The sequence below is a fragment of the Anomalospiza imberbis genome, chromosome 8 (assembly GCF_031753505.1).
Source record: "Anomalospiza imberbis isolate Cuckoo-Finch-1a 21T00152 chromosome 8, ASM3175350v1, whole genome shotgun sequence".
NCBI classification, from domain to species: Eukaryota; Metazoa; Chordata; class Aves; order Passeriformes; family Viduidae; genus Anomalospiza; species Anomalospiza imberbis.
In genome coordinates, this window is record NC_089688.1 from 4,749,532 (window position 1) to 4,772,383 (window position 22,852).

The 22,852-nt window shown below is 44.9% G+C and overlaps 1 protein-coding gene and 1 long non-coding RNA gene across 21 annotated transcripts in view; one reads left to right on the top strand and one right to left on the bottom strand.

The window, feature by feature from the left end:
- The window catches only part of PCDH15 (protocadherin related 15), a 626,487-nt gene that overhangs the window by 600,532 nt on the left and 3,103 nt on the right, over positions 1-22,852 (bottom strand). For 15 of the 20 annotated variants that reach the window (XM_068197049.1, XM_068197031.1, XM_068197030.1 and 12 more), the window contains exon 1: positions 6,762-7,092. The exons of 2 other annotated variants lie outside the window; for them this stretch is intronic. The gene's annotated coding sequence lies outside the window, so the exon portion shown is untranslated. Of the gene's footprint in view, positions 1-6,761; positions 7,094-22,852 lie in introns of those variants that run through there. 3 more of the 20 variants (XM_068197046.1, XM_068197047.1, XM_068197043.1) reach the window with 3 other exon arrangements.
- Positions 7,457-9,468, top strand: LOC137478543 (uncharacterized). The gene is made up of 2 exons (XR_011001628.1): positions 7,457-8,047; positions 9,216-9,468. It is a non-coding gene; the product is annotated as an uncharacterized lncRNA (long non-coding RNA).

Genomic DNA, 22,852 nt, shown 5'->3' on the forward strand with positions numbered 1-22,852 from the left:
ATGCACAGGTAAAGTTTCCACTCCTTTGTTCTCTCCTATCCCTCACGGGGTGTGCACAACCAAGAGCTGCTCCTGGGAACCTCTGCACTCCCCCGGGCACTCACTGAAAATAACGCAATTCTCTACTCCCCTTGTCCACAGCACTCAAACCAGCACAGAACTCTTCCCCTTCTCTCCCCCTGCTCCCTTCCAGACTGACAAGTACATATTCCCACTGAGCTGTGCTGCACTGACTCCATTCTGTGTCCAGATGCTGCCTTTCAGCAGCCCCTGAACTGCTTCCATTGCTGCTCTCCAGGCTGGAAGGATGATGGCTGTGCAAAGATCCAGGCAACACATGGATTTATGTGGTCATAGAATGCTCCCTTCTGTTTTCTATTCCTTTTCTAATAATTCCTACCCCTTCAGCCAGCTTTTTGGCAGCTGCCAAGCACCCAGCTGACATTTCATAGAACTCCCTAAAATTTTAACACAAAGATCTCACTCCTGATTCATAACAGTCAGCTCAGAGCTCAGGCTTCATATGAAAATTAGGATCCCTATGTACATTACTCCACATTTATCTAGAGTGAATCTCATCTGCCTTTTTATTATCCAACCACTCAATACTCCAAGGCCCTTTTGCAGCTCCTCTCATCTCTCTTTCTTGACTGGTGATCATCAACATACCAATACTCCTTTTTTCCAATACACAAGGAGTAGCAGAACAACACAGGTCTGCTCCCAACTTCCCTGCACTGTGAGAGCTGACTCTCATTTCCTGCTTTTCATAGTCACCTTTTGTCACTGCAACCACCTTTGTTCCTATTCCCCTGCGTTCCTTAATACCCTCTAAGCTGATCCTTTCAAAGGCTCTAATAATTGCATTAGCATCAGCTTCCCACTGCAGAAGTCACATTGATTCTTCCCTATTTTGCTTTTTCCATGCAATCAGCTACCCTTAGGCCTTGTTAGCTTTACCCAGCTGGCCTACTATTGACACGAGGCCCCTGGCTCTGTGCTTTCATCCAACAGCCCTGAACTACTCCAAGAGCCATTTTTCATTCCTCAATTGTCTCTTTCTTATGTTCCTGCTCCCCTTTTGGATGCCAAGCCCAGCTGCCGTGGATGCTTGGCTCTAACTCCTACAAACAAGTATAGGATGGTCAATGCAAGCAGGGTTCTGGCAGCAGCTGCAGGAATCACATCCCTGCCCTTCTCAGAGCTGTGTCTGCTGGGGGCTCCCCAGGGAGCTACTCCTGCTAGCAGCTGGACCATATAAGGCTCCTCACTCATTTCTTAGACCAAAGTCTCACCTGTCCTTGTGCACATTCCATCACACCCTCTTCAACCAAACAAGTGCTCTGTTCAAACCTCAGTATTTCCTCTGAGTTTCACAACATCTGCCAGATTTTCTTCTGCTGAATGAAATTCTAAACCACCTCATTCCCACCACCATGTCTGGAAGTGTGTGAGAGGTGTCTGGATGTGGCTTTTAGGAATGTGGTTTAGGGGTGATGCTGGTGGTGCTGGGGTTATAACCTTGCAGGGTTTTTCTGAACCTGCTGATTCTGTGACTTTGGGCTACATAGTTTCAGACACTTTCCACCATTTCTCCTTTTAAATTGCCCTTCACTCTCATCTCCTCTTATGGCAGCAACAGTTCCTCTGCTCTTCTGACAAAATCATCTAAACTTTCTGTGTAGGTGCTCTCTCTTTCAGACATTTTTCCCATTCCTCATCACCTTATATTCTTTTTCAGCCACTGCTCTTCTCTTTTCTGGTCCTGTGCACAGCACAGGGAGGGTTTCAGTGGGCTCCACTGCTGAGGCCCCAGTCCCACTCTTTTGAGACCCCTCCTCCACAGCCCAGGCCCTAAACTACCAACACAAACATAAACCACAACCACTGGTTCGTCCCCAGCTCCAGAAAGCCCATGAAGTCTAAAATTTTTGCCACTTGGCTGTCATGCTGTGATTCCCAAAAATGCAAGTAGTCACACAGATGAGAATTCTCTTGGGAAGAGACCCAGATGCCTGTGGCTGAAGGGGTAATTTGGATGCCAGTGCACACCTGCGGTGTGGCCTTTTGGAAGGACCCTTCCTGCTCTGGCTGCATTGAGGCTCCCCTGTGCAGTGCTCTTCCCCTCCTGGGCAGGTCTGGCTGGGAGCCTGGAGATGAGATTGTCTCACCCAGGATCTGCAGACCAAAGTTAACAGTGCATGCAGGCACAAGATTGAAGTTCTGAATCGATTTCCTCCATGTCAAGTTGGTCAGTTATTTTAACTGCAGTTTGCAATTACCAAATCAACACCAGAAAGATATAAAGAGAATAGACTTAAGACCTTTATGCTGTTAATTTCTGTGTCTATCAAACCATAATTTAAAACCAGCAGCTGTGTCACAAAGATACTGCTGCAGTCACCATTTATCAAGGAGAGAACAGAGATGGAGAGAGGGATCACCCCCCAAAATGCTCAAACCAGCAAACCATGAGCTGAGCTCAGTACACACATCTCGGTTTTCTTACTCCTAAGAGCTCTAGGCCCAGGTTTTACTTCTATCTGCACATTCTAAAGCAGATAAATCAAATTCCCCACACTGCATAATCTCATAAAACTATTCCCCATAGCAAAGAAGGGATTGTCTTGTAGCACAACACAGATTTTGAATCACAGAAGGTACAACAGAGAGTTTCCCCAACAATACTTTGACATTAATGTTACCTTTATTCATAAAGACATTGAAGTAAAGAAGCAGTTGCAAGAACAATAAGAAACACAAAGAAAATGGGGTTTAAAGTGTAGTTCTTACTATTATTTGTAGACAGAAAGAAAAATTACTTGCACAAATGTAAGAAATATTTGCCTTATGAACATTAACATGTATGTGAAATATTATGCTGATGGAGAAAAATCTCCTTTCAAATTAAGACAAGATTACTGCATAATTGAAATAATCTTCACAAGAAAGTGAACAAGTTTTCGAGTTACAAGGCTATGTATCATCCAAATGAAGTTGCAAGGTCATGTATCATCCAAATGCAGCATAACAGTGCATCTGTCTATACAAAGATATAAAATACAGATATTTACATAGTCATTGCTGTTCTAACACTGATGGAACACTTCAGACAAACCTCTCCTCCTTTAGGGCAGCCCCCCATCATTCCCAGCACATTGATAAACCTCCCATCAACCCAGCTCAGTTACACACACCTTAATTTACTTCTTTAGTCATCCCAGCTTGTGTTTCAGTGGTGTTGCATAGGGAAGGGATGTAAAATGTGAGAGTGCTGCACCTTGGACTGCCACAGCAAAGCATCAGGACCATGCTGTTACTCACACAAGGCACCAGAGCACAGCTATGACTGCTCAGGTGCGCTGTGGTACACGTTGCCTTGGAAGGTAAATTTAACTGCTGCTATCCTGCCTTTGGCCTGACTTTAGTAAGGGATTTAACTGAACTGATGCAGTTGGGGCTGTAGCAGGCTCAACCATCTAAGCAGGGCTTCCCCTCCCATGCCAAGGAGTAACAAGGTATGAAGAATGCCTGGTGCTGCATGGTGGCTTCACCTACAGCTGTACTGTACTGCTTCCCTGCACTAATTCGTGCAGAAATGCAAATTTGGGCACAAAGTGAAACAACAAAAGCCTGGTGCTTCGAAGCACAACCAGAACTGCTTTCCATACAGACTTTTTTCTTTACAAAAAGGAGAGTTGCCCTCAGTGAAGCTCTGCAACCACCATTCTGAACAACAGAGGCACAGCAAGGCCTCGAGCAGCTCTTCCCTCCAAATACTGAAGGGCCAGCCCTACACAGAGGATTTCACTCGTTTATTCCTCGTCCCTGGATAACAGCCAGTGCAGCTGAACAAACCCGTGTGCACACAGAGCACACAGAGGCCTTGATACTTTGTCTCACAAGGGTCAGGCCACCAGCACTATGGGAAATACTCTGTACCAGGAGAAAGGAATAGAATCCCTGGGTAGTTTGCGTTGGGAGGGACAGAATCAACTCCCTTGAGCTGCTGCTCATGCCTCTTTTGACACAGTGAGCCCAGCAATCATCCTTCTGGACTGCACTGGCCTCTGGTCTCTCAAGTAACAGAGCTGGGATTTGGCCTGACCCCAGAATCCAGGGCTTGACCTTGGGGAACACACATGATGCCTAGAGGGGCTGCCCTAAAACAGAGGCCAGACAGAGTTAAAGAATAAAGTTGGGATTTATTAAAAGGCCTCAATGGATCCACCTTGGGCAGCACAAGAGCCTGGCCAGATGAACCCAAAATGGTCACAAAATGCACAACCAGACATGAGGCCTCTCACTTTTAGAAGTTCTGCTCCATTTACATATTAGGACTAATTGGTCAATTAGAGCTTCAGGTTATGAAGTCCCATCCTCCTGGGTTGCTCTCTTGGTTCACCATTGTTTATGCTTTTTGGGCCTGAGGCTGTAATGTCTGTCCTTGGTCTCAAGCTGGAAAAGGATTGTTTTGTTTAACTACCCTATGAAGAGAGCTTAGTAACACTTACTATGAAGCTCAGAGTTGCACACCAAGGGAGCACAGAATCTGAAAAATATGAAAGCTAAAACATAAGGCATCACACAGAATTGCTTGAACACACTTTTGCTTTCTCTGCTTCATGGCAGACAAAAAGCACCAATACCTTGGACAAAGACCACCAGTAAAATGCCCCTTCCATGGGGAAAGGAGCTGTGACACCCTGGGTGTTCACAAGAACACATCCTCAGGAGGCCTCATGGAGGCAAGAGACAAAAGAGTACCACATGGCCCCACCCCATGTGGTGGATGAGCACAGGTGGGTGGCTGTCCCCACGCCCTGCTGGTGGCAGCCCTGGTGATCCAGACTCCAGGCTTGGTGCTCCACACTGAGCAGCCTTGGGGAAGGGGGAGGGTGCACAGCACACAGCAATTTGGGCCAAGCTTTGCCAACTGTGAAATCCAACCCCTCTGGCAGCTCCTCACACTGATCCCCTCTTCTGCTCAAGATCAGGCGCTTCTCATTCTCTGGACAGGACCCCCAGACTGGAAGCATATGGTCTCTATGCTAATTAAGGCTATCAGGCTTCCCAAATTTTTCATGGAACGCCTGAGTTCTCTCACATTCATACCATAGCAGCAACATCCCCTCAGGGATGAAAACTTCAGGGGCAGCAGGGAGCAACAGCAAGGAGAAAACAAAAATATGGCATCAACTTCTGGCATGGAAGCCATTACACCTGGTGGAGCAACCGTTTAACAACAATTACAGTCAGGATTCTTCTGTAAAACTAAATGGGCCTAGAATATATCACACATTATGTGTTCTGCCTCACTCCACCAAAACACTGCACAGATTCCAATCAATCCAATTTTAAGAACATTTCCCTGTGAAGGGAAGTGCAATTCCCCCAGTAAACAGCTCAACCATCTACCAGCATTATTGATTTACATAATTCTTAATAGCAGCACTGCACAGCCATTGAATCATTAAGGTTTAAAAACCTTTAGGATGATCAAGTCCAACTTTTAAGATCAACCAGCACCCCCACCCTGTTCTCAAGTGCCACCTCCATATGTTTTTTGAACACTTCCAGGAATGAGGACTCCAAAATGCCACTTCACACATCCCACCACCAAACAACATATTCCTCACCCCAAAATCAAAGGCCGGCTCCCTTTAAACACACTCTGCTCAACATTAGCAGGCATTTGCCAGTATATTGTAGGAAATTCTCCTTTCTTTCTCATAGGTATTTCTATGTATTTGTCTCCCTATAGTTCAGCCTGAGTCAGTTCACAGCTCCAAACATGTTCCAGAAGCATTTTATTTAGAAAGGCCCAAATATCCATTTCATACAGCCCATTACATCAGAACATTGTAACAATTTCATCTGCTTCAGCCTGAATAAGAAATTATTCCCCACATTCTTTAAATAGAGAAGCTCATGTCAAAGAAAATAGCTTTCAGATGTTTTACAACTCTTTCATCCACAAAGGAATGCTTGGGGCTTGTGAAAATATACACCTGCTCATTTGAAAGCAAGTCTTTCCCCCCAATGGGAGGAAACAACAAGAAAAGCAAAACTAATGCAACAGCTCTGCCCTCCATGCTGAAAAGGCAGCCAGGTACAGGGTGCTGCTGCCACAGTTGGAAAAGCTGAGTGAAACCTCATCTTCAAACAGCCCTGAGCCCTGAGGTTTCTGCCCTGGAGTAAAGCTGGCTCCCCTGCCACAGCCCCCCAGGCTCTTCCAGTGCCCTCCAGCATCTTACCTGGCCTGGCAATGTAAACCCACAGGTTCAGGATCAAACTCCTCCCAGCTCACCTGGAAGCCCACAGGAAAGGTTGCCATGCTCCTGGAAGTGGGACATGTCAATAATGCATGTCCCAGGATCATTTACATCCCTAACACACAAGCCTGGTACCTGCTAGTCAACCGTGACACTCAGTGCAACATAAGCAGGTTCTTTTCACAGCAAATAAATACTCCCAGCCATCAGCAGATTTGAATCATTAACTGATATAAGTGCAAGAGAACAGATATTTTTCTGTGGGTCTCACAGCAAAGTGATCTTTGTTATAGGCTGCTCTCTGCAGAGGAATGATTGAGAGACCCACAGTTTGCAATTTGGCACAAAGTCCAGCTCCTATTTCAGTTGACTTCAGCACAATTTGCTCTTATTTCCCAGTACAAGTTTCCTTGCTGCAGACATGTAGATATTCCTCCCACAAAGGGCACAGAGCATCACCGAAACCCAAAAATTCAATTCATCTACTTGCCCTCCTGCAGCCTGGAGCACTTCTTTCCGAGAAGATGGGGCCTCCACACAGAGAGGAGCTGCCACTGCATCAAACAGCAAACCCAGCAGCTGTGGGTAACCACAGCACTGGGAAAATGCAGCTGCTTTCCAGGATTTTCTCCTGTTCTCCACTCAGAGCAGCATTGGCCAAATCCCCAGACAGAGCAGTTCTAGTGTGAGCAGGGACAGGAGAGCAGAGAGCTGGAGAACTGCTCAGGATCAGTATTTTCAGTGGTTCAAACCCAACGTTTCTCAACCAGGGCCACGTCAAAACTGACGTCACAGCCGAGCTTTAATGAAAATGGAAAAACCAGGATCATTTACTTCTCTGTAACAGGAGAGCCCTGCTAATGGGGTGGGGGAGGGCAGCCAGACCTTGGAGACCCTGCAGGTCCTGGGAGCTGCAGTGACCTGCCTGGGGACCTGGGGACAAGTCCCCACAAGGCTCAGGGTGAGCACAGCTCGCAGACAGGGCTCTGGTCAGAGTCACCAAGGAGGGAAGAGATCTGTAAGGTCACAAACCCTATCCCCAGCAGCACCATCATCATCCCCAAGGGCCACATCCAGACATCTCTTGTGACTCCACTAACACCCTCAGCAACTCATTCCAATGCCTGACCACTCCTTTAGTGATTTTTTTTTTTTCCTAATACCTATACCTAATACCTAATTCCTGATCCGAACAACCCCTGGTACAATCTGAAGCCATTTCCTTTTGTCCTCTCACAAGACACTGCAGAAGAGGCTGACCACACCTCACCACAACCTCCTTCCAGTCAGTTGCAGAGATCACCAGGAACACATCCCCCAAAAACACCCAGCCAATGTGCCAAGTGGTGCCTGGAAACCCCAGCACAGCTGGAGAAGCACAGCAGGACAGACATCCCTGACTTCCCAATGTGCACAGCTAGAAAAAAGTCACTGCAAAATTTATCTGCATCACTGCTGTAGCCATTTGCTCTGGTTTTCCAAGAGACACAAGTATTTCTCAAAATAGAATGCTCAATACCACCATTCTCAAAAGCTCTTATTGATTTCTGCCCAGACTTAACAAGACATTTGACTTTCTGAAGCTGTACTTAATTTCTTTGTCGCTACATTGCCTTTCCCTGAGCTGTGGTCCCTCCTAACACTTAGCAGCAACAGCAGCATTTTTCTCTCTTTCTCTGAACCACATAAGAAGGTGGAAGTGTTCCACATCTAGCATAGAGAATTATGGCTCTTCCCAATTCTTTTGCAAAGGAACATCCTGAAATAGAGATGTAAGTAAGGAGAGAACTCAGCAATAATAAGCTACTTCTTTAAAAAGCCTATTTTTTTCTCGAACCCTCAAATGGTTTGGGTTGGAAGGGGCCTTACAGCCCATCCAGTCCCACCCTTTGCCATGGCCAGGGACACCTCCTATAGACCAGGTTGCTCCAACCTGACCAACTTTTGGTAATTTCTAATTATTTCATAGTCAAAGACCAGGATTTTTTTATTTTTTTTTTAATTCCAAGATGAGAAGTACAAAACACTGCACACTGCCAGCACCCACAGTTTATATAAACTACACCAACACAACTTGGGAAAAAAGTAAATGCAATCCTAAGAACTAGTTTATTAAAAAAAAAAAAAAAGAAAATTAAGCCTAACATGTCTTTGAACACATGATGTAGAAAACATGACTGACAAAGGATTTACACTATTTTCTGCAGAGTTTCTCCAGAATCTGTCCTCTAACCCAGTATTAAGATGAGAATGTGTTTTGGGAACAGGCGAATGTGGAAAGAGAGGCTTTAATACCATTTGGGTTTCACATACAATGTAAGAAAGGCATCAAAACCACCCAGTGCTGGACCTGGGAGCAGAGACAGGAGGAGCAGCTGGTTCTGCTTTAGCACAGACATCATAAAACCATTTTGCTCCAACTCCTACCTCAAAAAAAAAAAAAAAAAAAACAAAAAAAAACCTCACAATGTGGCAGCAAAATTTTAAATTTAATGTTATTTTTCTATATGTATTTTCCTCCAAAACAATAGTTTAGTCACAAGAGACGTTACAGGGTAAAGTTATATCCTGCAAGGATAAATGAATCTGAAATAGCTTTTAAGGAATAAGTATTTGTCTGAGCTCAGAAAAGGCAATACATCACAAAAAGAAGGTAAGCAGCCTATTTCAGGGCATTTTACCAGTGCATTTACTGATGGTTTATCCTCTTCCATTTTGTTCTTCAATTTAGACAGCATTATTCACTGTTACTGTTAATTTAGATCCTTTTCTTTTCCTAATGTCACACAGATAAAATGAAGGTCAGGACAAATTCATAACTATTTCAAAACCCAGAAATCCTGATGAAGTACCCACATGAAACTGCTTGATCAAAAAAACTAAGGGAATTTATCCTCATACACAAATATGGGATAAATTCTGCCTGTTTTCTTCTCAGAGATGGAACATACCAGAAAGGTGCCCCTGAAGGGAAAGAAACACCTTCAGGGGAAAAAAAAAGGAGAACTGTTGAACTCAGCTCTTCATTTTCTTCATGGATGAAAGAAGAGATTAAAAAGATGTTCTAAATAAAAGCAGGGGATTTCTGGCATTTAAAGAACATAAAGGGAGAGGCAATGCATCAATGCCTGAGCAGCAGAATCCCAGCAGTTCATCTTCTCCTCACTCGGGTGTTCTGTGAGTAAACAGCCAGCACAGCTGAAGGGAGAGCACAAAGAATTCAAGGGAGAAACATAACTGAAGCTCAGCAAATCGATTCCTCCAGCACACAAGTTGTGCTCCTCATTAGTCCAGAGCTGATGTTAATGGTCCTTCTGATCAGTGCTTCTTGAGGGTTTTAAAAATATGGAGAAAATTAAAAGGTTGTAAAAATGCTCCGCTCTTGGAAGCAATAACTGAGGGAAAGCTGAGAAGGGTCCAGGTGACCCTGATGCTAACTGGTAATGTAGTTTAAAGAGGAGGGATCTGTGGCTCCTGTATTCGTCAATCTGTCCTATTTGCCAGGCTGGAATTGCCATCCTGGAGCAGTAATAAGCCAGAGGCAAGCCTGCATTTGGGCACAGCTGTCAGGGAAGAGCTTTTTAAATTCAGATTTTCCCTAAAATTGTGGAGCCACCAGCACTGTTCTCCAAAGATGTCTCCCAGTACAATGGGGGAAGGGAAAGTTATTTTTATGTACACTTCTTTTAGAATTTCAATTCCTTCTTCTCTCATTGGATGCAATCCTCTGGAGTAAAATTAAAATTAGTGGTGATAGCCATATAATAGTCTAGGGGGAGGAACGTGTACCAAAACACTTCTACACTTCTGTGGTGCTCCCACATGGAGACATTTGCTTCCATCCCCTCCTCCTTGGTATGAAGGGAAGGATGTCACCATGGCTTGCAGCAAAAGGCTGAGGTGGGAGCAAAATGAGCTGTTAAACCTGAGGCCAGAGGAGCAGCAGACAGAGCTGAGGTGACTTTTCCTTACTCTGTCATTTATTCCAACCAGAGGAGGAATGGAGCCATGTGGCAGATGAGGGAAAAAGCAGAGTCTTAAAAACAGAAAGTTCCCCAAAAACTTTGGGGGACCTTATGAAGCATGCAAAATTTAGCCAGAAATTGAGGGTACACAGGTGGTAACGAGGGCAACCACTTAGGGGCAGAAAAACTGAACAAATTCAAGGCATTGAGAGTGGCAGAGCCAGACTGGCTGTGGCTTCAGAAGGCTCCACCATTCCCACTGCAGGACACTCACCTGTTTTAATACATGAAGGATATAATTGGTCACAGCATAGGGAATACAGGTTTTTGTTGGGAAAAAAAAATTCTGAGCAGCTATGTGTAAACGTCTGAACCCTCTGCACACAGAGTTTTTGAAGGAAAGACCACGCTAAAAAATGCAAAAGTCAGTGAAGAACTGGCAAACATTAGAGGAGTTCACTGCCCAAGACCCACAGACATCCAGCAAATACAACAGGTTCTCAAAATATTCCTACTGAGGCAGAAATAAACAAAGCTGATGTGATGTTTGTCCCCTCATTGGAACTGCAGAGATGTTATTTGGTACAAGATCCTAAGGGGGACATATTCCAGAGAAAATAGTACTTGAAGGATTGGTGTGAGGGGAAAGAGAATGGAAATGCAAAGGGAAAAGGCTCCAACACAGCTCCCCAGGCCTGCAGAAACACCCTGGCAGTGTGGAGGAGAGTAATGGGTGCTTGCCTACCCAAATAAAATGTCATACCTGAGCCTGTTCCTCTGGAGCTTCCAAGCTGTGCCTGCCTCCAGGTGTTGGAGGCTCTAGAAAATTTCCTTACCCACACACCTCTGCAGCTGGCTCTACATGCTCAAGAGAAGACAGCAGGATCCTGCAGGAGAGCACCAGGAAAAAAGCACAGTGCCTGCTGCTGCCTCCCTAAAGGCTGATTCCAATGGGAGCAGGCTCGAGCTCCAGCCCTGACCACCAGGGATCCAGGCTGCAGTGCTGAGAGCTCGGCAGAACATTTCTAAATTACACTGCACGTGAGCACAAAGCAGGTGAAGCTTTCATGCCAGGTCAGACACCCTCCAGCCCAGTGCTGGCCCGTGCTCTCGTGGCACCGCACAACCGAGCCTACCCAGAACCAGATGCGCCCTGGAAACTCTCCCAAGAGCCCAGCAGGGATGGATCTATGCCCACATCAACAAATCCCACAGAATTATGATCAGACACTTGCCCAGCTGGACTGGGTGCATGGGTCACAGCACCAGCTCAGGCTCTGCCCCACACCAAAGCATTTGAACTGCCCTGAACCAGGCAAGGCTGCAGCATAACTGGTCCTGCCTCTTTCATCCAAGGAGGGACACAGAGATGTCCCACACACCCAGAGACTGGGGTGGCTGGGAACAGGAGAATTGCCCAGATTTTCCATAAAGTGGCTACACTGTGCAGGCTGTTTGGAGAGAGAGTGAAGGGAGGGTATCAGGGAAGGGAGGGTATCAGCTCTTCTCAGCACTTCCCTAAGCAGCATTTGGGAATCATGGAATGGTTTGGGTTGGAAGGGACCTTAAAGCCCATCCATTCCACCCCCTGCCATGGTCAAGGACACCTTCCACTGTCTCAGGGTGCTCCAAGCCCTGTTCAATCTGGCTTTGAACGCTTCCAGGGATCCAGGGACAGCCACAGCTTCTCTGGGCGCCCTGTGCCCTGTGAAGGTGGTGAGGAACTGGAAGAACTTCCTACTAATATCTGATCTAGACCTACCCTTCTCCCCTTCCCTGTCTCTGCAGTTCCTGCTGAACTCTTCTCTGGCAATGCTCCCCTCAGAAGCCACACTTTCCTCACTACAAATGTTAGGGGAAATCGTTTGGTTTAATCCTTGGGAACTGCAAATTTGCACACTGCCCACACAGCTCCAAAGCACCGAGGTTTTTTTTTCTTGATTTAACAAGTCGTTAAACGCAGAAAATCCTCCAGCCCCAGATGAAACCTCTGCTCACACCTCTTGATGATGCTGAGAGCAAAGCAGGTCTCACAACAGAGAGGTTGCTCTCTCTGGGAAACTACAAGCAAAAAAAGAGAACATAATCCCTCTGTCCAGAACAGGCTGTGGAAGCAGGAGACACCAAAAAGGGCAAGAAACTACTTCAGCAAAAGGACAACGCTGGCACAATAACAAATACGGAAATATTGGTCTTAAATAAGCATAAATTGTAAGAGATAGGGAGAGTAATTTGAGCAATCAGCCTTTGGCTGAGAAGAGGGAATATTACCCATGACATGCTTTGTTTTGTGAGAGGGAATGTTCAGCCAGGCAGGCTCAATGGTCCCCTCAAGCACTGAATTCCCATGAGAATTTTAACAAAGCCACTTGTTTATTTGAGCACTTGAAGGAAACGATTTTCTAAATGACCACTCTAGAGGCAGAAAGCAAACAGAGCTCACCAAGGGTAGGGCACAGGTGATCAGAGCAGAGCCATCAGAAATGTTTTTGGAGGAGCCCAGGACAGGAGGCTGGCTGGTAACAAGTGATCTCTTGGAGAGACCCTACCTAGGGTTCTGCTTTAAAGGTTGTCTTGGGCCAGTGTTCCACATTTTCTTTTTCATAACCTTGTTGAAAAAACAGCAGAAGATCTTGGTTTTCTTTCTTTTTTTTTCTTTTTTGTTTTTTAAGCCCAAGGAAAAAAAAAATCAGGTTTTGATATGAGAACAAAACAAGAAGCTAAAGTCTGCATTATTTGAAAAAGCAGTGCAACTCTTTGAAGAAGCTGATACAACCACACTGAAAAGCAGGGATAGCACAGAACATGGGGGACAAGACTGTGGACCACCACCTAAGAACATATTTGAAGAGAGAAGATGCAGTTTTTACCTCCTGCTCCCTAGCTCCACCCATTTCCAAAGGAGCCAGGATGCACATCAATCCCAGCAGATTAAAATCTAATGACCAATCTTTTGCCATTACAGATATGCCTGCCTACCTTGGAGTCAACATCCAGCCTTGCAGGTGAGAAGCACTGGGTTTGTTCCTAACAGCTCTCAAAAATAATTTTCCAGGTTCTGAGCTCCTCATTATAACTGATTTCAGAGTCCAAAATTCATTAGTTGTGCTTCACCACCTCCCAGCTGACACCATTGTACAACGCAGCCAATTCTTGGAGCTCTGACACTTCTCCTAAGTATACAAAGGTGGTTTTTTGGGGTTTTTTTTTTGTTTTGTTTTGTTTTTTGTTTTTGGTTTTTTTTAACTTTCTGTGGAAGGAAATATTGTTCCACAGCAATGGAACAATACACTTGCTATGTGTTGCGATGAGATTGAAAAAGGGAGAAGAAAGGAAAAACTGATTGTATATCCTGAAACCTACCAGCAAAGCTCACTTTGTGTTCTTAACAAAATTTCAAGTCCATGGCCTGCCTGAAATTATATAAGAATGGGTCAATTAAAATATGTAAATGGTTCCATGCTAACCACAGGAGAACAAACCACTGCCAACAAATCTAGACCCTGTGATCTGGGAAATTTGGAGCTTTGGTTTTAAGTAGCTCCATTTGGATGCATTTTTTTAAAGTAGAGAGGCTGCTAATTAAACCTCTGTATCCACGTGACAGACATGATACTGTTATGATGTAATTGAAAACAAGACTGAATCATATACCCAGTTATTAAAAAGCATACAGCAGGGCAAGGCTGGCATACAGCTCCCCAGAAAGGCTGTGGCCATCAGACTGGGGAAATAGAAACACCTGCACATAAAGCTTTATTTTAAATGGCAATGTAGATTAATCCTTCTGAGGCTGGTATTGGTCATGCTCAGGGCAGCTGCACTCCTTCAGTGCCTGCTTCAGATTTCACATCCAAGCCTCCATGTTTCCATGCCCTTCTTCCTTTGCATGCAACAAAACATCTTCAGCACAGGAATGCCCCCATTTTCCATGAAAACCAATCCACTCTTGCATGCCCATGGAACACACAGCCCTGTATCAGTTTTGATTTGAGCAGAACCAAAGCTAAAAGTGGCTCCATGGCTTTTAGGAGGCTCTGGAGAGAACTTGAGAACTCACGAGTGAATATAGCTGTAAAAACAGGTAAAATGGGAAGTACTGTTGGAGCTCCCATTGTTCCTCAACACCGTGGGCACAACACTGCCCCTAGCTCATCCCTGCCCCCTTTTCCAAAGTCTCCAGACAGCTCAGCAAGGCAGAGCATCATCCACCCTCATCCTTCCCTGCGGGGTTTACAGCCTAACCCCAGATTTCCAGCTCCTCCTCAGATTCTTGAGCCCCACAGCCACCACAAAATCCATATCATCAGCAAGCAGCACGTTATTCCTAACCCTGCAAAATTCCTTCTGCTAAAAGCAACAAGGGGTCCATGACCAGGCTATCTGTTGGATAATGCCACAGAAACTGCCACCAATTCGTGGGCTAAAGCCTTTTCCCCACCCTTCCAGAAGGCTGAAATAGTTGTAGCCAGCCTGGAGAACACAACCAATTTATTACAGTGATCATTTCTTGCTGGCTCCCTTCTGCAATCCCTCTCACTGCTTCCAGCAGAATGTTAACTCTGAGAAAACGGAGCAGTGGGGAAAAGGAAACAGTGTTCCTACAGATGTGAATGTCATGTAAATGTCAAACCTCCTGTTAAAATTTGATCAGGAGGCTGAGTGAAAGGGAAAGAGCCTTTCTGTGAGTAAACCAGCACATTAACAAGAGTTTCAGGCTGTCTGCTCACAACGGGACCTCGGTGATGGATTTAATTATTCTTAATTTCCCATGTAATATTAATCTGCAATTGATTTTACTAAAAGATCATATATAGCAGTACAAGAACTGCAAACAAATGTTGGTTGACAAGATGGATCTACATCAGTCTTAAAATTAAAATTTTTGTGTGCTTTTTCTACAACCGTGCTTAATAAAACAAAACAAAAAAAAATTCTTCTGCATTACAAATAAATGCCTCTCTACTTGGAAAGACCTGGAGCATGTGCATTCATTCACTTGTACCAGAAGACAGAAGGTGGCTTCCCATGAAATCCCAAAAAGCAGAATTCCAGCAGACACTACAGGGACACAGATAATTGCAATGAACCAATCTCCAAAGTTTTTGTTTTGGAAAGGAACTGTTCTTTCCATGATTTCACAGTCCCACTGGACACATTTCTCGGTGGACCTCAGGATGCGTTCCTGTCTCAGGGACTCTCTCCCTGCTGCGTGACCTCAGCTCTGCCGTTTCAGGACCCTGGACATCTCCCAGACCACCTCAAGTGTTCCAACAGCGAGGTGATGTTACTGACACGGGGAGAGACATTTATCTACAGGGACAGGAGCAGGGCATTAGGCTGGATTTTAGGAAGGAATTTTTGGTGGTGAGGCCCTGTCACAGGGTGCCCAGAGCAGCTGTGGCTGCCCCTGGATCCCTGGCAGTGCCCAAGGCCAGGCTGCACAGGGCTTGGAGCAGCCTGGGACAGTGGAAGGTGTCCCTGCCCATGGCAGGGGTGGCACTGGATGGGATTTAAGGTCTCTTCCAACCCAAACCAGTCTGGGATTCCATGAACTGTAGCTGTTGGTTTTAACACCAAATTAAAAGCTTGCTTCACTCTAAAACACACGGACTGAAGAATTCTACAGCAACATTCAGGTTACTCAGTGCAAATTTAGGACGAGAAAAATTACCCAGCTACATGACACTTTCTCTCCAGCTTTACATGTCCCCACCAAGCCACCACCTCCTCTCAGCATGAAGGGGCTACCTCTGGCACAACCAGCGCCAGCCTCGTTTCAGTTCAGAATTACTTTCAAACCAGCCCACAATTGTCCTGAACAGATCCATTTCTACCCAAAAAGTCCCCACTTTTATCAGATGTGCATGGTTCAAAAGACTTGGTTCATTTTGCAGTAGCCTTGGCATCACAGTTCCCTGTTGTGCCACCAAAATAACCTGCTCATTTCTTCCACAGGAGTTATACAAGGATATCCTTGGAAAGAACTTGGAATTTCATGCCCTCAATGACATCCTCTGTGGCTGGCAGCCCAAGTCATAAACTTGTCACCATCCTGAAAATTGTGGGAGGGCAACAGGACATAACATCCATATTTCTGATGGATGAATCCCTTTGGTTTGAGACTCCCTTAGTAGTTGGACAATTTTTTTTTTTTTTTTGGTAATCTGCCTTCAAAGATACTAGAATAGGAACATTGTCAAAGACTCTAAGGGAGATCATTGTAACCCTCCCCCCACAAAAAATAGCATTTTTTAAGGGATTTCAATAATCCTCTGTCCTTTCCCTTCAATGAGGCAATGCAGGCAGTGTCTTCCACTGCCTCACTGCTGTTTGAAGTTATAATCAGGAAGGACTAAAGCTGAAAGGGAAGCAGGTTGCAGTGCCAGTGGACAAAGCCTCCATCTATTATGAATTTCATGAGCAGCCTGATTCATCTATTCAGTAGCTTCAGTCCCCTCAGCTTCCTTCCCAGATGAAAAAAGGCCACAATGGGGGCCAGCTTTCCTATCCTGCTGTACTGCCATATTGCTGAACTTCCCTCATCCACACAAACCTCTGGATCAATCCAGAGCAACTGCAGAGAGGACAGACACCATCCTGCAGGAGCCTTTCCCCGCACTCCTCTGCTTCCCGAGGGGGCTGCCATGCACAAGGACACCACAGAGGCTGCTGGGGAATTCCTGGGGCTGTGCACTCCTCTCCTACTCCAGCTGGGTTTTCACAGTATCTCATTCCCTGGAGTTTTCCAAAGCACAAAGTGAATTTTACGAGCCCTGTGGTTCACCAGTCATGAATCCTATTTTATTCAAGGCTGTATATCCTTAAAAACCAAAACCATCAGAAACTCACTGGGTGCATTTATCCAGATCTTCCTCAGGTATAAGGACTTATGCAAATAACCTTGTTTCACATTTAATGTTAAAAGATTTATCTTTTCTAAACTGAAAGTTTTATCCCAATGAAAGGCATTGCTCTCAGGAAGTAGTAAAAAAAAAAAAAAAAGTGAAAAAATAGTAAAGGAAGGCTGCTGAAGAAGACTATCATCTTCTCTGTGATTGATTGGGCACCGAGAAAGGAAAAAGTCCAGCAACTTAAGTAAAATGAGAGTCTTGGAAAGCTCCTTGACTATCAAAACTGCAGCAATTTCATTATTATGAAGAAATTCATTCTAGTGGACATCTGAGTAACAGAGTTCAGACTGCTCTTGAGAGATTTAAAGATCCTATTTGTGAATGTTAAATAACTTGAAGCTCCATAAGCTAAATGAATTCAGAAACCAGTCAGTGCTTCTTTGAATTTAACTTGTGCTCACACATCTATCTCCCTCCCCTTTCTCTGACAGGAACAAAAAAAAAAAAAAAATTCAATGGCAATCTACTTCTGCATCAAGTTGTTCATTTTTCCTTGTCATACACATGGCATTGAAGTGTCACAACCTAATTCCATTAGTGTGGGTTTCATTTCTAGTTTGCACACATTCTAGGTACAACAAGGAAAATTAAATACACCATATTCTAATTACTTGCACTGTGCTGCCTCACAAACAGTTTCCTCAAACTTGCAATCTCTGTTTGCAGACAGGAGCAGAGAAGAAAGCCCCAAGTTATTTTGTGTTGTTGAACACACCACCAGAAACCAAAGGTTCCCAAGTTATATCAAGCTTGGATATTACCCAAGTGTAAAAACTGGGAGAAAAAACCCAATAACTTCATAATTCATAAACTGAGTTTGCTTGGTGAAGCACAGTTTTGTTCAGGGGAGAATCTTGGGAAAAAGGATCTGCCATAGTGCTCAAGAAGGTAACCTAGGAGAGCAGCCACACTCAATACACTCAAATATTTGTTGTTTAGAGGAAACACTCAAAAAACAGTTTAATGAAAGCTCACTTAAAACCACACCAATGTTTGCCTCTTCTCCTAGTCCCAAAAGGCCATAATGGATTTCTCTCTTTAGCAAAAGATTCTTTTTCTCTACGATCATGATAATAATCATCATCGTCATCATAGAATCCTAGTTGGAAAAGACCTCCAAGATCAAAATCCAGCTGCAAATCGAGCCCTGCCAAGCCCACCTCCAACCCATAATCCAGGTGCCACCTTCCCAGTGCTGTAAAACCCATCCCCGGAGTCTGCACAGCTCCTGTGATGGGAGCAGGGTGTTTGCTTGACTGGGGAAACACCCTGCAAACAGGCCAAGTTCCCAGCAAGATCTGCAAGGCAGGAGCACAAAGCTGCCCAATGTCCTCCCAGCCATGTTTGGAGCTGCCAGTCCAAGGAACACGCTGATATCTCGGTGGAACTGCTGGCTGTGAATTATGGCCATCAGAGAAATCTGGAGCTCCACACTCCCATGGTGCTAGGAGATGGCACACAGCTCACAATATCCCTATGGAGCACTGCCATGGGATAGCTCCCAGCCCACCCAGACCATCAGATCACAGGAGTTCTCTCCCTCTTGCCAAAATCAACCATGGAAGTGCCCTGTGGAAGACAGCACCTGCTGAGCCAGGAGCCCTGCTCCTCCAGGTACAGAGGGGGCAACTGGAAATGTTGCAATCAGCCATTCAGATTACTCTTCACACTGGGATTAGTATTCATGTTTTTGTCAAAAGCACCACAGGAAATGCAATGAACAGATTGCAGTTGTCTCTCTCACCCAAAAGAAAAAAAAAAATCACCAAAAACCCTCCAATGGCTGGACACTGAAGCAGATTTCGAATGGGAAACAAAGGAGTATTTTTATCTATTTAAAACATGACAGAAGGAACCGAGTGAATGAAGTAAATACAGCTATCAGCACGTGGATGAAGTGAATGCAACAACCTGGCTGTGCAGGAAGGTTCCCCAGTAACAATAAGAAGTCTGGAAAATGGATATATCGTAGCACCAACCCTTATCACATGGCCCTCCCAGATCCTCAGGCATTGCTATTTACACCTTCCTTCTTAAAACCTGGGCCCTAGGCCATTAAACACTGAATTATTTGGGTTGGTTTCAAGTAGAAATGTGTGCTAATGTGTATTTCTGGAAAAAACAAAGCTATTTTAGGCACAAATTCCTACCCAAATCTGATTGACCAACCACCAAATTAATAACAAGCACTGGTAAAAGCAGTGGCTGTATGTTTGTCTCCCACTAATTAAATCACTTCAACCAGAGCAGCATTTCAGTTCTTAAGCATAATTTCTTAAGCAAATTTTCTTAATTTACTTCAGAAAGGACTCACTACTCTTACTGAGATGGCTCCTCAAAATGCTTTACCAGGAGTATTTGTCTCCTTGCATCTTTCCCAAACTGCTCGTAGAAATCTTTCCACTAGCTTTAATCAGTCAGCTTTGCCTTTTTACCTCACTTTCTTCTCTCACTACCTCAAATGGTTTGTTCGGGTTAGAAAATGAAGCATATGAACTAAATTTAAAAAAATAAGGGAGCACTTCAGTGACAGAAAACAGCTGCAGCCTTTGTGGCTCTTCCCTTTGAACCTCCTTCTGTTGATCTTTTTTCCTTGCCCTTCAGACTGCACTATTCCAGGGAATTTATTTGAACCAGAACTGGTTTTTTCTGTGTTGCAGGGCATTGTTTGATGACAGACAAAACAGGCTGGAGAAGGACAGCAGTCCATGGCCCTTCCTCAGGCAATCATCCAGGACAGGCAAGCTTGCATTGTTTGAAGTTCCAAGGAAAACTGGGAGAAAGTCCAGGATTCCTCTGTTCTCCTTCAGGCTAAGATTGCAATCTTGATGCCACCGATGCAAATTCCTACTGGAGCATTATTTCCCAGTGCTTATTCCCAGTATGAGCCAGCACAGCTCAGGCAAGGCTTACATCCACAGGGTGGGAGATCCTGACTGGCACTTGACTCATCCCAGCTCTGCTGCCACAGCTTCCTAATTGAGGTTCACCGGTCATTTGTTTGGGCCTCTAGCTGCTCTCCAAAGCCCCTGCAAGAGGTTCCCAGCAGAGACAAAGTTCCTCTGATGCAGCAAACAAACAAACAAACAATTAACACCTTCCCCTTCCTTTCCCACACAGGCAGAGGGGCTCCCTTGCTCATTCCAGTTCAGCAGCGCTGGGCTTTGCTGCACCCTGGAATCTCTAAGGCAGCTCCTTAACATTTTGTGGCTTCCCCATGATCTCTGGAAGTCTCCAAGGCCAGGCTGGATGGGGCTTGGAGCAGCCTGGGATAGTGGAAGATATCCCTGCCCACAGCACAGGGTGGCACTGGATGGGATTTGAGGTCTCTTCCAGACCACCTCGGGATTCTGGGATTAATCAAGGATTGAGGGCAATCACACTGACAAGGTCGAATTTCTGCCAATGGGGGAATCCACAGGGATGCAAGGCAGCTGCAGCCCCACTCCAGCTGTAGATCACCCTTCTCCCTACTGGCTGTCCCTTCCCAAGTGAATCCAGGGAGAACACCCTTCTCCCTGTCACACACAAAGCTGTGTGTTTTGGGTGCACAGATCAGATCAGTACATTTATATGTACAAAACAGACACTCTTTTAAGTGACTATAGCTCTTCCTTCAGAGGTTTCTCACCAGCCATCAGAATTATTTGTTCCACCTTCTTTGGAGCTACAGCTTGATAAAAGTCCAGCCAGACATGCAGTAGCCCAAGAACAGCCTGTCATTCTAACCCTAACAGCTCAGGAACACCCCAAGCCACTGCCAGGGGGTCACACCCACTGCCTGAACTGCCAAAAACAAACCACTTCCCACTACTGCTGAGTTGGCCCTGATTGTCAAGTCTCTTGTAATAAATCACCTAAGCATGAAAAGCTGCAGGAGCATCTCCTCTCCCAGAAGCCTGCTCTGCTGTGCTTGCACAAGCTTTTTAGGCACTCAATGTCTCTTCCCCCAAAAGACTTCACATCAACAAATGCATCACATAGAATCCTCTGGTAGCAGCAAAATTAATATATACCTGCAAGGCACATTTTTCCCTTCATCAATCAGTTGATTAGTTATTTTTAATTAAAACAGCAAGCTCTGATTGCAGGATTCTGAGCAATAATCCTTGCCACTTTAACTACTGTTTTCTGTGGTTCAGACACTGAATTTATAAACTATTAATAGGACAGAACAAGCAAACTTGGGTTTAATTCTCAAGCAGCGTTTTGGCTTGATCCAGATTTCAAGTTTCCACTATTCAGTTATCCCTCCACGTGTTTCAAATACCAAGAAGTAAATAATTATTGGCTAACAGATCAGTTTTCATCTGTGCACTCCGAGTTTAAGAGAAAAACAGCTGGTTCACACACAAAAAGCCCCAGTGCTTCATTTTGCCAGAAGTCTGTTAAATTTGCTTCAAGCTTTGATGAAGAAGATCCAAAAAGAGCCTTCATGGGTAAAAAGGTTCTCTTTGCCAAACCAAAGGTTTTGTATCAGATTTGCTGTTAAAACTGAACTAAGACCAGATTATACTTTCTGATTTTCAGATTTTGCTGCTTGGCTGGACAGAGGCCCATATGCAGACACAAATATAAAATAAACCAAAAAAAAGGAACACTACTATTCATGTTATTTTCTTGTTTGAGAGCATTTAGACTAAGGCCGAATTGCTACCAGAAGTTACTAAAGCCATGAAAGGAAAAGTGCAAAGCTTCTGGTTTCATTTCCTTCAGCTGCTCACTAACCAGGAGCAGAGTTTTAACAACTTATGTCCCTCATTTGAAGCTATTAACAAAGTACTTAAATCCCAGGGTTCAGGGGTAAACATCCATGGATTCCAGGCTGCTAAGGCATGGGAAGAAGGAAAAGAGCAGCAAACGAGGGAGACCAATTTTTAAGGATGTTTCCCACCAAGTAAAAATGTGGTTCCTGAAGCATCCAGGAGCCATACATAAGGAACTTATGGAAGTTTATTTTGTAAATTGAGGGAAAAGAACTCAAGCTAAGTTCTAACTCCTGTCTGATGTCCATGCCCTTCCGTCAGCCCTGGCAAAGCTCTGTATCCCAGAATCAGTCCTGTGGCAGCTTCTGAAGCACAAAGCTTCAGTCTACAGCAAATGCCCACCCAGCACTGCAGCGAAGCTGTCCCAAACAGCCACCAAGCCCAAGCTAAACCACACATGGACACACAGCAGCAGCTCAACACTTGGTGCTTCAGGCTACCATCTCTGTACAGAAAAGCAGAGCCCAGATCTGAGAAGCTCATTTACACAGCTGATATGATGCTTCATTGGTGGAGAAATTAGTGATAACCATGGTCTCAACAAAGCTGACTGAACCTTTTCGGCTGCAAATCACACACTGAGCTAAGCACTCACTCTTGAAGGTATTTAGCAGGTTGCTCTACCAACCACTCCCATTTTGCCAGAGGAATTGGATACTCTAACACTTTTCCAGAATGAGCACACGTTGTCATTGGGGAGTTAAAGAAAAAGCGGGCTGTAAAGGCTGCACGTGAAGCTTTGAATAAACACAAGCGCAAGCCCGATGTAAGTGTCCCTTTACCTGTCCACGGTCATTCCCCTGAAAATTAAGCACGTGCCACCTACAGACACTGAGGGTGACATAAGGGGCCTGCCACATCCACAGCAGCTGAAGCAGGAGGGGAGAGCCAGTAGTCCTCGATTTGGGAGTAACCTGCCTCAAATTTTGCAA